Below are 14,380 nucleotides of genomic sequence, written 5' to 3' on the forward strand. Positions count from 1 at the left end.
AATAGAAAAACCCACAACTGTATGACTGGTCTAGCTTTCAATTAATGACTATAAGTCACTGGTTCCAGTCAGACAGTCTACTAAACTAGATTGTTCACTGGTCTAAATAAGGTTAATTATGTTCATATGATTAGCTAGCTAACAGGGTAGCGACATAGCATGTGTAATTTTAATTCACAGATAATCCTTCAAAACGAATTTTAGGTAACAGATCCTTCTTCATATCTGTAAGGGGCAATTGGATTTTGTCTACATAAAATTTGCTGGCCTTGTTTTATAAAGTAAATTCGTATTCTGTGACATACTTCCTTATTTAGTATCTTTGCTTGTAAAATAACATTCTACTTACATAATAATTTGCATGATTTATATATGGTTTACATAATTCTTAGGAATGTAATATTATGGGTGGATATTAGTCCTAAAGATAAGGGTCAGACAATTTGTTGACATTCAGTGTAACGCAGAAATAATCACCCAATTGTCAAAATAATATAAATACATATATATGCGGGGTGTGTGTGTGTATAAAACTTTGCAGGATCCATGGCTACAGAAATTCATAATCAATTTTGGAGAGAGAGCATAAAAGATAAAACCCATCATGCTATGTTAATTTTCTTGAGTGCACTTTGCTTCAAAATAATAACTCAGGCTAGTGTGCTTAAGTATAGTTAATTTACATTTAGCTGTTTTCCCTAAATTGTTTGGCTGTAAAATTACTGATTGGGTTTTTTCCTTTTGTGTTTCCACAAGTAATCATTATAATTTTACAGCTCATTATTTTTAAAAATGACAAAGATGGGGGTGGTTTGTTTTTAGGAAGCTACATGGATAACAGACAGCTCAAAAGAATTGAGTTATATAATGTACTTCCTATGCTTTTTGCACGTTATTTCTTAGAACCTTAAGGTCTACTTTAAAATCTACACAAAAACATATTTTACGCTCTCCAGGTTTTCTTTTTTAACAAGATTATCTTTTCTTTCCCTATAAAAATATATTCTCATACTCATCATGATTGCAGAGTATAATCAGTATACATATTGTTGGAACCTAAGAACTCCTAGGCACACAATACAGATTTATCCATCATTCAAAGAAGCAAAGCTTTAGCTGTCTTTTTAAAATATTGTAACTATTACAATGAAATTCTCGTAAGAGAGACGTCATTATTTTTCCAAGTGATGTGACATTTCCTAAAATGAAAGAGTTAATTGAATTATATGATTTTGAAAGTAATGGAAAAAACAATGAAAACTACCATTAAGGAAATAGGTCTCTGTGTAGAAAAGAGTAATATAGCAGGCCTGAGCCTGCTATTTTAGAAAGGCCTGCTTGCAAGGTTGGCCCTCAGCTGACATATGGGAACTTGGCTGGTAAACAGTTCCCTGTACTGACATGAAGCTTCCCTAAGCGATGATGATTTTGCCCACCTGGGGACTCAACACTTGCTTTCATTTCAGGAAAGGAAAAGTAGTTGCTAGGCAGAGGATGCCTATGTAACCAACCCATTAAAATCCTTGGGTACTTGAGTCTTCGATGGGCTCCCCTGGGAAGAGACACTACCCACATGTGACTGTATTTTTGCTGCTAGGGAAGTGTGCACTCTGCATGATCTGTCATGAGAAGGAGAGAGCACAGGAAACCTGCACATGGATTTCTCCAGATTTCATGTGTATCTTTTTTTCCTTACTGATCTGGCTGTATACCCTTGCTGCATCACTGTAATAAAATCTTAGCTGTGGGTACAACTATATGTTGAGGCTTCTGAGTCCTAGTGAATCACTGGACGTGTGGGTGATTTGGGGACCCCTGAAACATTCAAAGATTCCTTAAAAACTTGTATCAGAAATTGCTCATTATTCATACATATAAATAAATCCTGACAGTGAAGGTTTCCTCATGTTATCAGCAAGTATGATTAAATACCTTGAGGTGCAGATTTACAATCTTGTGTAGTCTTTTCTAGTAGAACTGATGGAATTATTCATTCTGAGTGATAGATATTTAATTGTTATCATTTTTCCCAGTTTCTAGTGATATCATGAAATATTTAATAAGAGCAAGACATTAAGAACAGATACATGACTATAATGGATAACATAGCAGATCATATAAGGTATTATGACCAAGTTCAAAAAGAAAGAGGCCTGGAATCTTTGCTTTACTGATGATGAATGTTTTTCTCATGAGACAGAAAATTTGTAATATATTTTATTTCTGTATTTTTCTTCTTAGTTTCAGATCACCCTTCTTCCAGGTTCATGCTCAAGTAAGTATGTCTTTTAGAAGTTCTTTCATAGCAGTCTGTGAGTAGCAAACACTGCTAGATTTTTATGTTTGAAAATATAAAAACCCTTTACTCTTAAATAAAATAATACCTTAGCTGGGTATAGAATTCTGAGTTGAAAATAATTTTCCCTCTGCATTCTGAATATATCACTTTATTTTCTTTTAGCATCTATCATTGCCCTTAAGACATCTGTAGCTAGGGACTTCCCTGGTGGCGCAGTGGTTAAGAATTTGCCTGCCAATGCGGGGGACACGGGTTCACACCCTGGTCTGGGAAGCTCTCACGTGCCGTCGAGCAACTAAGCCCATTTGCCACAGCTACTGAGCCTGCACTCCAGAGCCCGCGAGCCACAGCTACTGTGCCTGTGTGCCACAACTAATGAAGTCCGCATGCCTAGAGCCCATGCTCTGCAACAAGAGAAGCCACTGCAATGAGAAGCCCGTGCACCGCGATGAAGAGTAGCCCACAGCCGCCGCAACTAGAGAAAGCGCACGCGCAGCAACAAAGACCTAACACAGCCAAATATAAATAAATAAATAAAAAATCTGTAGCTACTCTGTCATTAGTTATAATTTGTCTTTAGTCTTTCTGTAGCTTTTAAAATATTTTCCTCTTTATCCCTGATATTCTGCAATTGCTCTATGATGTGTCTAGGTTATAACTGATTTTAATTAATCTCATTTCACATTCATTGTGTTGTTCTTGAAGGTGTTATTTCTTCAATTCTGAAAATTCTCAGGCATTGTCTCTTCAAAGGGCCTTCTTTACTAGTCTCTCTCTTTTTGTCTCTAGACTTATGTTGGTACCTCTCAATTTATCATCTATGTATCTTTCATATTTCTGCAATGCTTTTTAGGTGAATTCATTCTGCTGTTTTCCAATTTCCTAATTCTCTCTCTGATTTTAAACAGTCTAAAGTATATCTTACCTATAGAGTGTTTATTTCACTGACTATATCTTACACATCCAGGATGTCTAGTTGGTATTAGTGCTTCTGAATATTCAGTGTTCTTAATCATCTTGTTATTATTTCAAATTTTATTTTAAGGGGTTTTCTGGATTTCCCATAATTTCCATTTACTAAGGAAAGAATAACCTTATAAGAGTCAGCGCTCTGGTCAATTGCTGTATCTTTATTCAACCTCCTTATACTCGTGGGTGAGGAAGCTCTGCTTGCCTTCCCAGTTGGCTTCACCCAGGGAGTCAATCTTCAGTTTCCTGACATAGCTGTGGTCCATTTGTTCTCTGATCCCCATTAGAGTAGACTCCCAGTCATTTCTAGCTCTTTCTGGACTCAGAGCCTACCAGGTATATGGCTTTAGTTCCCATTTATTGTCGTGTGCAATTTTGTTCTTTCTTCTAGTCCTTGGAGACTAGATCTTGTTTTTGACCATGACTGTATCTTTTTGTGTTTGGGGTAGGGTGTGTGTGTGTGTGTGACAGAGAGATAGAGACAGAGAGAGAGAGAGAATTCAAAGTATAAGCTCATAAGGCTTACTGACCACCAAAAATAGACTCCTTTTGTAAACATTTGTGAAGGTCCATTCTCTTAAAAAACATATTTTTATCTTTTTTCCTGAATCATCATTCAATAAAATCTTTCTAACACCATCACTAGCACTTTCTGTTTATTGTAGGGAGCAGCTGGGTGAAAGTTCTTTGAACTTTCTCCCTAAGAATGTTTACAAACTCTGAGCTTTAGCTACTTATGAATTTATATAGTCAATCGGGATTTCTTGACTGAGCTGCAGGCTGCCTAACTCAACAGATTTAATGTGTACAAAACTGAGCTCATGATATCCACCACCCATCAACCGAATCTGCTCCTCTCCTAGTTTTCTATACCTTAGTAAATGGCAATTCCACTTCTCCCCACGGTGGCTCACACCCAGAATACCAGAGTCAATCTTGACTCTTTCCTTTCTCTTATAGCCCATAGTCAATCCACCAGAAAGCTGTATCAGCTCTGTATTCAAAATATGTTCACAATATGACTTTTTCTTATCATCTCTACTACTACTATCACCTTGGTCTAAGCCACCATCATCCCTCACCTGCATCACTAAAATATCTCCTCACTGTTCTCCCTCCCTCTGCTCTCATATCTTCTGTTTTTAACATAAGAGTCAGAGTGATCCTGTTAAAATATGATTTGATCATGAAAACTCTCCAATGGCTTCTCATCTCACTCTCAATAAATGCCCAAATCCTTCCACTGACCCTGAAGGCCCTGTATGACCTGGCCCCTGTTACCTTTGCTTCCTGCACCTACCCTTACTAACTTTGCTCCAGCCACACTTGCTGTTCCTAGATTATGCTGAGTGGAGTCCCATCTTAGGGCCTATACCCTTGCTGTTCCCTCTGTCTGAAATGTTTGCTCAGATACTGAAAGCAGCTCTTTTGCCCCTTTCCTGTTTCCCCATTTCTGTCCACCTCTAACCTTAAAATAACCTCATTATAAGAATGAGATGACTAAGCAATTGAAACTAACTCCTGACCTATGTTCTCCTGAATGCACACCAAGCCTTGTCTAACTTGTTGATTCTTTTCCTAGATAAAAAGAAGAAAGAATGAAGAATGAAGCAGTTAAAAAATGACTAGCTCTCTACCCACAAAAGCTCCCTTAGCACTCCTGCAGGCAGATCACGCAGGCAAGATAACATGTGAAGAAAGAGTCAGCCAGTCTGCACCCAATGGAGAATGATGCAGAACGCAACCTCCTGCCTTGATGATCCACTGAGATTCTTCACCCCCATTTTTCCCTTTAAAAACTGTCATCGCTGACCAGAATCTTCAGAGTTGGTTTCTGGACACGTGTCCACCTTCTCCTCAGATCGCCAGCTTTTCTGATTAAAGCACGTTTCCTTTCTACTGACACTTGCCTCTCGAGTTATTGGCTTATGAGCAGCAAGCAGCCGAACCTGGGTTTGGTAGCAATACTCTTGTGGCTTACTCCCTTACCTCCTTCAGATCATGAGTCAAATGCTTCCTTTTTAGTAAATTCTTCCCAGGCTTCCCTATCTAAAATTGTTATCCTTATCGTCCTCAACACTTCCTGTTTTCCCTCCCTGCTTTATTTCTCTCCTTAGAACTTAACATTACCAAAAGTACTTATATTTCTTGTTTATTACTCAGCCTTCCCTCCAAATATAAACTACATGAAAGAAGAGGAATTCTGACTGTTTTATGCACTGTTTTATCCTTTGACTAGAACAGGGATTTTAGTACTTCCTCTGTGTAAGACAGAGGAAGTACTAAATAAATACTGGTTGAGTGCATAAAAGTTGAACAAACCACCAGCAAAGAACACAGGATGTAGTCTTAATTAACTGATTGTTTGAACCTGAAGTCCTTCAGGGGGAAATAAACAAGCCAGGTGTCTTTTCTCCAGTAATCCATGTACAGCATATTACTGATGTTCTGTTCTTTAGTAGACTGTTCCTTTTGGTAGATAAGAAAAAATTCCTTTTTATCCAATCTCCTTTAACATTACTTGTAATGAGATTGTCTTACTGCACTTAACAGTTTAAAGTTGAATTCAAGATGTGGCGGGCAAAAGCGCATTAAATGTGTCAAAAGATATTTATGCATATAATTATATGATGAATTATGAATGGATGTGTTGAAATCACAATTCAATCCATAAAAATAGAAATGTGCTAAAATAAAAGGCCATTATGAAAGCATTGTTGATCCTCTTCTTAACCATGGCGATGCATGCAACAGTATTCTGTTTGGCTATAAAAGATTCCTTTTTCAGACAGTTGCCTGAAAAGAGCATTTGTCTTTCATTTTGTCCACAGATGTTCTGTTCAAACTCTATTCCCCCCTCTTCTGGATGAGGAAGTGAGGGGGAGGGTAATTTGGGTCATTCTTATCCTGAAACTTTCAGAAGCACTTATTTTAATTGTGGAAGAAAATGACAGTTTCTGTGTTACATTTTGAAAGCTCAGCTACTATTAAATTCTTCTCAAGTTGCAAATTGCCACACTTACAGAAAAATTTGCAATCAAAATACTCTCTTGTTGCAATATAGCAACTTCCTCTTACTGTAATTTTCTGCAAAGTTCCAAGATTTCTTCAGTGACTAGTCAAACCAATAGCTTATTTCTTATACATAAGAAAAGGTGCTTAGCAATTTGAAACTCTTGGGACAAATGACAACTATTTCCACATATTTAATCTTTTTAATAAACAAATAAACAAGAGCCTTTGAGATTTAAGTACTTCACAAAGAAACGTATTTTCCCTTACTTTCTCATTATTGTGTGTCAGCAGAAAAAGTCTAAATATGAGCAAGTGGGGTAAGATGGCAATGGGAGTAAATAGTACATCAAGAAATCTTCCATTTACGTGAAATAACAGCATAGAACTGAACAAGTTTACTGTTGATGGTGGTCTTGCCATTCTAGTGCATGAGAAACTCTGCGTGGAATGGGGTGGGGATGAGGCACTGCATACACGCTGGGTCTTTGAGGGCAGTGGGTGAGCTTGCTCTGGATTCTGTCAATAAAGTTAACCTGACTTTATATTGACTGAAAATGGCTCTACACACACTCAAAAATAAGCATGCTTTTAAAAATAACAAGCATGCTAATAAATTATGAGTCAAACAAGAGCAAAAAGGCAGTGATTGGGGGGAATTTAGAGAAGGTCAAATTCAGGTTGGGCAGGGTCAATGTTTCATCAAAAGAATATCATGCATATCAGATTCTGAAGGAGGGAGGTAAGTGAATCTTATACAAGATTCCATAAGGCAATTCCCCTTTCCTATTGGACAGTAAGTGGTAAGGTGGGAAGAACAGCGATTATAGTGGTGAATGGTTAGGAAGGGTTACAAAAGTCACCACCCTTGGGAAACAGAAACTGTCATTCTTGGATCATAATAATTATCATTTACTGAGGGCTTATGTGTGAGGCACAGTATTAGGGACTTTATATCAGTTATCAATCTTAATCCTTACAATAAATTTGTTCCGTGGTGATCATTAATGCCATTTTAAAGAGGAGAAAACTGAGAGTAAACAACTTGCTCAGGAGCTCACAGGTAGTGGCAGAGTCAAAGTTCAAACCCAGGTCTATCAATCCCAAAACCCGTTCTAACCACTCTGTGCAATACTGCCTCTCAAGCAAATATTCTGTAGTCATGGTAACCATGTGAGAGAAAAGAAAAACTGCTTCTGACATGAAGACATCCATTTATGAGAACCTCCCATGTGATATAAGTACATTGCTATGTGGAAAGACTATAAAATAAAAAGATATTAGGATGACACTTTTGTATTAATGGAGATAATTCAAACCAGTAACATCTTATCAATCTCTAATTTTCATGCTTTTGTCGATTTTAATTAGCAAGTTATACTGCTCTGTGGATTTAAAAAAAATTTGCAGGTTTTTTTCCCACAGCCATTAATCATATCTTCATGAGAGGAAGGCTCATGTTAACATTTTAATTTTGCAAATGAGATAGAAACTAAGGTTCAGAAAGGTAATAAGGCTCAGCCAAGTTAGACAAGGATGGGACTGCAATCATATTTTACTCCAAACCTATTAACAGTGTTAATTGAACTCAGCACAACCATAAAACCCTATGTCAATACTGATGAGGAAACCAGTGATCCAAATAAGGCAAGCCTGCCTCTCCACTAATTCTTCACACAGGAGAAATCTCTTGGAGCTGATTCATTGTGTTATGCAATTTTCACTTGATACACTGCTGATTATTATACAATGCCTTAAAATTACTTGGTTCACTTTCTCAACGTGTGGTTTTTAACTACTGCATTAGTTTCCACAAAGGCAGAAACCATCTGCTTAGCTCACCACTCTCTGCTCAACTCCTAACACTGGAACTGACATATAATTTTCTATTGAAAGCATGAATCAAACAGTTAACTGACCACCTATGTGTGCGGACAGTGAGGCAATGAGTTATGGCATCTCATATGCAATCTGTCAGCACATCCTGTCCACTCTCCCTTCAAAACATATCCAGAGTCCACGCCCTTCTCACCTCTTCCACTTTAGCACCCAGGGCTAAGCCCCTATCATCTCTCACCTGAATTGGCCAGATCCTATCTTGTCTTCCTGCTTCCACACTACCCCCAGCCACCTCCAGCCTATTCTCAACACACCAGCTGGAGTGATACACTTTGAATGTTTATGTTTCAGCAAGAACGGAATGCACAGTACCAGGAGAACAATACTGTGGTAGTGATCTGGAGACCTGACTTCTAGTTCTCCATATTCCAGTGATATGACTATGGACAAGTCACTGAAACTAATCTTGACCTCAATTTCCTCATCTGCAAGACCAGAGACTTGGACCCGACGCTCTTAGAATATCTCACAGTGCACTAACTGTACATGATCCTGACTTAAAGGGAAAAATGGCTAGTTACCAATGTACACCCAATTACTGATGTTTTAGGAATTATGTATACCTGCAATCAGTGTCACACACACACAATGCTAGATTATTCACTGAAAGGCGCTTAGTTTATGCTTAAGCTCCACCATGTATGGAAAGTACTTATCACCAGTCATATTAGATACAGCTATTTTGGGGTGCTTGATTAATGTGTACAACATGAGACAGAGGCAGAAAGTTCAAATAGGTGAAAAGCAGAACTAGGACAGTACCTGCTCCTGACACTTCTGTTTGACAAACTGTCGACATCTAGGTGTCAGAGAAATCAGGGTAGGCTTGCCCATCTTTTATGACAAAGAAACGTTTATGACCAGAAAAAATTGAGAGAACCAGATTTGCCTCCTGATGGCTACTAAATGACAAGGAAATAAATTATATGTAAAAGAAAAGAGAGAAAAAATAATACAAAAGAATCACCTCTAATGAAGAATGTACAAAACCTAAGAATCTCAAATAAAGTCAATGTATATGGCATGATAATTTTGTCAGCAGTTTTATGACAATCAAAATTACTGGAAAATTTTCTGGCTACTGACTTTATGGCTTCATTTTTAAGAATCTGAAACTAAAGAGTTTTGGGTCACCTTCATTTCTAGGTTTGTTGCTCTGACAGATTGTACATATTTTCTCATCATGGAATTCTTGCCATGTCATTGTAATTCGTTCCAAGAATGCCAGTTTTTCTCTAAATACCTTTATGGCTAAGAGTATGTTTATCAGGCTCTTATTCTGAGATCTTTGCTCTTATAGAATAGATAAGCTCTCCCAGACAACCACTTCAAATGTTTCTACATCGGCTAGTTTAGCTGCAGTTTTCTTGATCCAGAGATTGCTTTTCCTTAACAGAAAATCTCTCAAAGATAACATTGGATAAAAATCAAAGTTAAGTTTAGGAAGTTTCAAAAGTCACTATATGCAACGCATTTTATAGTAAAATAACTGAGAGATAAATCATACTCTTCCTTCTCTTCCATACTGAACCATCTAGTATGACATGATTTTAAGACTAAAAAAGCAAAATTGGTTTTATCTAACAGAAGGGAAAAAAGAACTTGATGGGGAGATTTTTAAAAAAAATTTGTGTTTGCAACAGGAATCAAATCATCATGATGCTGTCAATTTAGATGGCATTTTCCATAGTCCTCTTTGCAGTGCCATGCTCATTTTGTAAATGAGAAAACTGAGTAAGAGAAAGCAAGCAATTTATGCAAGCTCAGATATGAAAAATTAGATTTCTGCAGGGCCTGATGTTTGCTGCCACTTCTCCAGAACTCGTTGCCTCAAATGCACCTAGATTAGGGTTTGGCTTGTTCTCAGCCCACTGGTGAGGACATTTTGGTAGTATGGTTGGAGGAAGGATGCTAAGAATATTTGTGCACTGCCATAGTGCCAGACACTGTATCAGATACTTTATATACATCATAATCACAGGGAGCCAAAGCTCTTACCCAATTATAAAAATATATATGGGGGCACAAGGGAAAAATACAACCTCCTCAAAAATATTTTACTAGCAAACAAAGAAGTGAATTTCATATGGCTGTTTCTTGTATCAGCCATCTGATAAAAATTGAGGACATGATGCTAAAATGCAACTAAGTGAAGGAGGTTCAACAATTGGCTAAGATAAGGTGGTCTAGGTACATAGATTTCTGGTACTCTTCCTTAAACAGAGTACGCAAAGAAATTCTTTAAAGAATTGCCTTACGTGTTTTAGCAAGTAGAAACCTCTTTAGGTAAATTAGACATTTTATCCTAATTATTACTATACTAGTCAATCTTTTGATTTAAGATAGATAAAAGACAATTTGAAGTTATATTTTCCTATATGCTCTGGGGAATTAAGTAAGTAGGCTGTGGGGATGATACCTCCATAGACGTAGGCTGCACCTTGAGTCCACTCCAAATTTATGATCATTTAGAATTTTTCACTTTACAACTGATCCTCATACAGACTGTCACTAGAATTTTCAAATCAGGTTTTACCTGGTAGGTACCTATAGTGCCAACAGAAAAGGAAACCTCAGTGTGGTGGTTATCTACTATGTCAACTTAGCAAAGCTGTAACTATTTATTTCAGAATTCCTCTCCCTGTCTGGTGCTAGTTAGGGCTGGCCAATGTAAATTTGTGTGAATTTTGGAGAATACAAGCGAAGCAGCAGCCTTTCTGCCCTGAAGGTCAGCGTAGGGTGCCGGTCAGTGCAGTAGCGCACACATACTGCCACTTTTCTGCTGGCTCACCTTGCTGGGATAGGTTAGTAGCCAGGCGTGCAATTCCTTCAGCTCCTCTAAGTCCTGGACCAGGAGCCTGTAAATCTCCATGGCAAAGGGCACCAGCTTCGTTTTGAAGCTGGAGGCAGGCTTCCAGTCTGCTCATGGATTCTAGTTTGTCTTACTCTCCCTGGCTTCACATCTAGATTTTCTTCATGACCACTGGCTCTGCTGAGGTTCTTCACCAGCTCCTCAGCTGAGTAAGATCTAGTCCTTTATTCCATGCCACTTAGCACTTCTGCTTCCCTGACTGAACCCTAGCCGATACGTTCATTAATGCCCGAAGAGGACAGATGTTCTAGTCCTAGAAGCCTTTCTGATTTGCTCATCAGGAAGCAAATCCCCATCCATGTAAATGAATCCATTTCCTTTCTGTATGGCCTTAAGAATAGTTACTATGTGCCCAGCACAGTGGAACAAACTTTATATAGAGTGTATGATTTACTTCTGAAATACCCGAGTGAATTAAGTATTATTATCCTCTTTATACTGATGAGAAAATGAGGTTCAGAAATGTGTCTGAGTTCAAACAGTTCATGTTCTATTAACTACAGCATTATTCTTGGCCATCTGAATCTTAGAAAAGACAATTCTTTTCTTTAGTGTTGGGCTCTTTTACTTGGAGGTGGTTAGATACAACAGCCATTGTCTCTTGAGGCCACTCTGAATTTATGATAATAAAAGAAAACAGAAGAAGGTAAATTATTCTCCTATTTTGAGTTTCAGGAAAGTTTGCATCTAGTTAATCTAAAATTACGTGCATATAAAGAACAGGGATTGAAACACATCTATTTCTCAAAATTGCAGATTGTTTTGGGTTCAAGTCTATTAGGATACTGTTTTGGCCTAACCTGATACTTGTAGAGATGCTAAGAAACAGATTTAGCAGTATTATTTAGAGCTGAGACTCTAGGTTGAGCTCATGCACTTGGCCTGCTGTCAGTTGCTGTCTGATCCAAAAGCCAAAGAAGAATCCCTTGAAGGCTACAAACAATTTAACACTGTTCTTGGAAGTTATCTTCAAGAAACTAGAATGTAACAGTAGTCAATAATTGTGCCTTAAACTTCATTCTCACATGAGATCTGGGCCAAGAGACTCAGACATGTAGTGTATTAAGAGGAATCTTTGGATGAGATTTGGGTATACACAGCAAATTATTAGGCCTACAGTTTTGCAGAATTGGATGGTGCTGAAACCATCCAGGAAGTAATGTATTTTAGGAGTTGAATGAAGAAGATAATTTGATATAGGTTATGGCCCTTCAATCAGAAGAGGTTTTAAACAGTTCTAGGGGTAAAATAATTTTACCTGGAGTTTCATTAAACCTGAGATGCTTGATGAAATGAGTTATGGTGGTGAGGTAATATGGGTAGAAGTGATTATGGGAGCAAAAAAGTTCTACTGCCAACAAAACTTGAGGAAATTTTCTGAGGTTATAAAACTGGGAGAGACAGGCCTACAACATGAAAGAGAATGGGGTTTCTTTAACCTCTCTGATCAAGTGCCTCTCATCAGAATTTAGGTTTTATTTTTTTTTTAGAAGGCAACAAGGAATTTGTAATAAGATTTGAATTTAATAAATTTCAACTTAATAAATTCCAAATTCAATTATTCTGTGTCCTGTTTTGCATGATGCCTCACTAATTAAGCCGGATTTTGTGTTTTCCTTCCTGGCAGCCATTATCTAACCAGGAACTAGCAGAATGAGGCCCCCATTGGCTCAAACATGAAACTGAAAAGGACTGGGTTTACATAATCTGTTTTATACAGTGTAAGCAGAAACCTCTCTCAAGAGGAAGGGCGTATTAGTGAATCTTTTTGTTTGTTTGTATAATGCTTAATTTATTAAACTTAAAAAAATTTATGAAACAAATTTTTCAAACATTTAAACAATATTTTCACAATTAATAAAATTTATGAATTTTAATCAGTCTCCTAGGAATTCCATTAAGTCACAAGCCCTATACATCAAATATTTTACATGCTGCCAACACTTTAAAGGCACCACAGAACGTAATAATAAAAGTCAAATGGATTACTCTTGCACTTAAGCAATATAAAAGTGCAATATGTTTGGTCCTTTTTTCAGTATTTCTGTACTTCTTTTTTGGAAGTCTTTTAATGATTAACTAATTTCTTTTAATAGTTATAGGAATATCCAGATCATCTACTCCATCTTGGGAGAGTTATGTAGCTAGTGGGTTTTGAGGAATTGGTCCATTTCATCTAAACTGTTAAAGTTAAGTGCAGAGAGTTGTTCACAGTATTTCCTTGTTATTCTTTAAATGTCTATGAGGTTTGTAGTGATAACCCCTCTTTCATTCCTTATACTGGTAACTTTAGTCTTCTCTTTTTCCCGTTGTCAGTCTTGCTAGACATTTATCAATTTCTTTTTTGATTTTTCAAAAAAATTTACAGCTTCTGATTTTCTCTACTATGTTTTCTGTTTTCAAATTTCATTTCTTCTCTCTATTGTCTTCCATATGCTTACTTATTTCTTGTTTTTCTTTTTCTAATTTCTTGAGGTGACAACTTTCTCCTTTTCTTTTCTTGATTTTTTTGGCCATGCCACATAGCTTGCGGGATCTTAGTTCCCTGACCAGGGACTGAACCCGGGCCCTGGCAGTGAAAACGCCGAGTCCTAACCATTGGACCAACAGGGAAGTCCCTCTCCTTTCCTGAGATAAGTATTTAGTGCTATAAATTTTCCCTTATGCATATGTTGTGTTTTCATCTTCATTCAGGTCAATTTTCCTTGAGATTTCCTCTTTTACCTATGGATTATTTTAAAATGCGTTCTTTAATTTCCAAGAGGTTGGAGACTTACTTGTTAACTGTTATTGATCTCCAGTTTGATTCCATTATGGTTAGATAACATACTTTGTATGATTTCAGTTCTTTTAAAATTAAGGTTTATCTTATGACCTAAGATATGGTCTATCCTGATGACTGTCCCACGCACACTTGAAAAGAATGTGTATTCTGATGTTTTGGGGAGTCAGATACTGTTGGTGGGTAGTCGTTCAGCACTCTATACCCTTGCTGAGTTTTTGTTTAGTGGCTCTATGAATTACTGAGAGGGGTGCTCAAGACTTCAACTATAATTATAGATTTGTCAATTTCTCTTTTCAGTTCTGTTGGACTTTGCTTCTAGTATTTTGAATCTCTTAATGCATATACATTTAAGATGCATATAAGATTTAAGATGCATAAAAAATTTAACATTTTTATGCCTTCTTAGCGAATAGATGCTTTTTACACCTGTTGCGGTGGAGGAGGAGCATGATTTTTCTTAATGGTTTTCACTAAAATAACTATTAGTATAAATGGGTCAGTAAACACAAGTGAATTTTCCTCCTAGGCTTCTTCATGGACTTGC

General features: G+C 37.2%; 1 protein-coding gene across 4 annotated transcripts in view; it reads right to left on the reverse strand.

Moving 5' to 3' along the window:
* The window catches only part of CNKSR2 (connector enhancer of kinase suppressor of Ras 2), a 258,534-nt gene that overhangs the window by 63,117 nt on the left and 181,037 nt on the right, over positions 1-14,380 (reverse strand). The gene's annotated exons all lie outside the window — the stretch shown is intronic.

This window comes from Tursiops truncatus, chromosome X, assembly GCF_011762595.2.
Source record: "Tursiops truncatus isolate mTurTru1 chromosome X, mTurTru1.mat.Y, whole genome shotgun sequence".
Taxonomy (NCBI): Eukaryota; Metazoa; Chordata; class Mammalia; order Artiodactyla; family Delphinidae; genus Tursiops; species Tursiops truncatus.